The 3721-nt window shown below is 36.2% G+C and overlaps 1 pseudogene; it reads right to left on the reverse strand.

The window, feature by feature from the left end:
* Positions 1 to 481: 481 nt before the first annotated feature.
* Positions 482 to 1119, reverse strand: LOC143382693 (guided entry of tail-anchored proteins factor 1 pseudogene; annotated as a pseudogene).
* Positions 1120 to 3721: the final 2602 nt, after the last annotated feature.

Below are 3721 nucleotides of genomic sequence, written 5' to 3' on the forward strand. Positions count from 1 at the left end.
GCAACAGGACCACAATGTGCCAAGCGAGCAATCAGGAGTAAGGCATGTAGACCCATATCCTGTTTCAAATCTGATGTTACAGTGGTTGATGTCACCAATGGTAGAAAACTAGGATTCTTACAAGAATCTCACATAAAGCCCAAATTCTATGAAATAGAATTCAATGAAAAAACGACCCCATGTACTTTGTGTTTTTTGTTTTGTTTTGTTTTTAAAGTGGCAATCAGATTTTTAACTGAAAAAGAAAATCATTTTTAGAAGTCATATAGTTGGGCGAGGTGTGGTGGGGCACAATTGTAACCCCAGAAACACGGAGGCGTAGGTAGGAGATGGTAAGTTTGAGGTCAGCCTGGGCAACTTAGCAAAGTTGAATTAAAATTCAAAAATAAGGAGAACCATGGCTGGCGTTCAGTGGTAAAGAGCCCTTGAGTTCAACCCCCAGTATTAAAAAAAAAAAAAAAAAAAAAAAAGTCTCACAGTGCTATTCATCTTCCTTTTCGCTGAAAGGGTAAAGTAGGAGGGGTTGCTACAACTTGTTACAGACTAAAATCCAACAAGTAATTCCAACACCACCTGCTATTCTAGTAGGGAAGGCTACCGGGTGGTCTAGTGGTGTTATCCATTTCCTCAGCACAACCCAGTCATGGGGACAGAATAATACTTCCAAGTGAACAGTTTCATCCAGGCAGCTTGCAATATGTAGAAAACAAAACTTAAAACCCATTTTATCTTGGCTAGTTGAGCTGTCCTGGGCTTTCACATGAGTCCATCATCTTGTTGATCTTCTTTTCCAGCCTGGCGTATCTGGCAAACTCGTCCATTATGTTGACCGTGGAAAGCTCTTGCTGCATATCCTGGATCTCTGCCCTCATCTGCGACTCCTGCTCTGCATCCTTCTGCAGCACTCTGGACTTCAAGGACAGAAGCAGGATCCGAAGGACACTGCTTACAAACAGGAAACCGAGCCCTGGCAGCGACGCCCCGAGGCAGGCCTCAGTCAAGCGCAAAGGTTCTTCCCAGAGCTCCCTGCAGCCCACGCACTTCTAGGAAAGCTGCAAGGGGACCTCTTCGGTAGGCGCGCCTGTACCTGCGCTGTGAGTCCCACCAGCCGTCTTTCATTGAATGCTGTTGTAAAATTTATTCCTACACATTTTATATTGTTGATGCTTTCTTGAATTGTTATAACTCAACGTAGATTATGGCTCAGCTCAGCAAGCACCCTATAAAATGTAGGAGGTGAATAGATACGACAAGGTAAGATCATAGGATAAGTAATGTTAAGTTATCCTGGCTGTACTTAACAGAAGTTAGCCTTGGGCTGGGGTTGTGGTTCTATGGTGGAGCGCTTACCTAGCATGGGTGAGGCACTGGGTTCAGTTCTCCACACCGCATATAAATAAAGTCTACTGACAACTAAAACAAACAAACAAACAACAACAAAAACCTAGCCTGAGTGACTCCATTTTGAAGTTCCACCATAGTGACCTAGAGGTAACCCTAGTTATATAACTTATTTTTTTGTACAAGTTGTTTTCATACTAGATGTGTTCGGAACAAGAATGTGGTTATATTAATTGCCTGGCTAATTGCTAACTTTAGCTTCTGGATCCTTCTTGCTTGCTTGCACATACATTTTAGAAGATGTGATTTTTTTTCTCCTTATGAACCCCATAGAACTTGGACCAGGCGCTGTTCCTAGCAGATACAGTTTGGGTCCTGCAGGGAGCAGTTGCCAGGTGGCTAAATAAAGACTCTCCAGTTTGGACAAAATTCGGACTGAGAGTGTTTTCTGAGCGATTGGCTCACAACAGAATGACATCATTTTAAAATTTCTATTTATGAACGTTCATGTCTACTGTATACACAATTGATTTTTTTATGTGTATGTTCTAGAGGTTTTTAAAAGATTCAGTCTGATTTTTAATATAAGTGATCATGTTTACTGCAAATAAAGTTAATTTTATTTTTTTCTTTTTCATTAGTATGCTTTTTAATATATTTTTTTCTCCTTTCACTGAGTACATCCACAGAACCTTTAGTAGCAAACGGAAAAAAATGGTATGGACAAAACGCCTTTTGTTCCTGAGGATGTGATTAAGTATTCAGTCTATTGTCTCTAAGTATTATGTTTCTGGTAAGTTTTTAATAGACTCCCTTTGTCAGACTGAGGAACTTTTTTTCTGTTCCTAGTTTGCCAAAACTTTTAAACAAAAATTGATATTGGGTTATGGGAAAATACTTTTATTTATTGAGGTGGTTTTATGACTATATGTGTATATGTATATGCATATTACATATATGTGTAATTTTAGGTTTTTAATATGGGAAATTACATTGATCAATTTTGGAATGTTAAATCAACATTGCATCAGTATGTAAAACTTTTGTATTTCATATGTTGTTGAATTTTCTTTGTCAAGTTTTGCTTAGAATTTGTGCATCCAAGATCATGGTGCACTGCTGGGGGTAGGGGGATCATTAGGCAATTAGTGATCTTAGTTTGTACTATTCTCTTACAATGCTCTTTCCTGTTTTTTTTTTTTTTTAATTTTTAAAATAAGGATAATACTGGACTTATTAAATGAGTTGAAAAGCACTCCCTCTTCATCTTTCTTTATAGTTTTATGTAAAATTGCATTACTTCTTTTATAATTGAAATTCAATATTGTTGCCACTTGAGATTGGATTCTTATTGGTAGAAAAGTTTTTAACTAAAATTTCAATTTCTTTTATAAATACAAGACTATTGACCAAATCTATTTCTTCTTGAGTTAAGTTTTGGTTTATTCTTAACTTTGAAAGAATTTATTCATTTTATCATAGTTGTCAAATTTATTGGCATAAAGTAATTCATAATATTTTCTGAGTTTTTTTTTCTTTTTCTTTCTTTCTTTCTTTCTTTTTTTTTTTTTTTTTTTTTTTTGAGGGGCACGGGGTTGGGTGCTTGGCATTGAACCCAGAGGTGCTTAACCACTGATCCACATCCCTAGCTCTTTTCATTTTTTTATTTTGAAACAGAGTCTCACTAAGTTGCTTAAGGCCTTATTAAGTTGTTGAGGCTGGCCTCAAACTTGCGATTCCCCTGTCTCAGTCTCCTGAACCACTGGGATCACAAGAATGTGCCACCAGGACCAGTTGACTTTTCTCTTAATATTCATAGAATATTTAGTGATATAATGTCTTTCATTCCTAATATTGATAACTTGTATCTATTCTTAAATTTCCTTGTCAATCTTCTAGAGATTTATCAAGGTTATTTTGTTTCTTCTAGGGCCAGCTTTTGTTTTTATAGATTACCCCCATTTTTAGAAGTGTTTTATTTAATTGATTTCTATGCTGATACTTATTTTTTCTCCAACTTCATTCATTTCTTGTTTTTTTTTTTTTTTTTTTTTTTTTTTTTTTTTTTGCTGTGTTAAGGTGAATGTCTTATCAATACAAACTAATTGGGCAGATAATACATGCAGTGACATGTATCCACACCATACCCACCCTTCTACCTCAGGTACTTTCCCCTAATTTAAATTTTTTTTTATAGATACAAGACTGTTGCATTAGTGTGGTACATTTGCTGCAATTAATGACCCCAAATTGGTCCTATATTATTAGATGTACTCCATAACTTATATTGTTTCACTCTGAGTTACACAGTTATGTGGGTTTTGACAAATGGCATAATGATATATATCTACCATTACAGTTTTCAGTAGAATGGATTCAC

The sequence above is a fragment of the Callospermophilus lateralis genome, chromosome 17, assembly GCF_048772815.1.
Source record: "Callospermophilus lateralis isolate mCalLat2 chromosome 17, mCalLat2.hap1, whole genome shotgun sequence".
In the NCBI taxonomy this organism is placed as follows: domain Eukaryota; kingdom Metazoa; phylum Chordata; class Mammalia; order Rodentia; family Sciuridae; genus Callospermophilus; species Callospermophilus lateralis.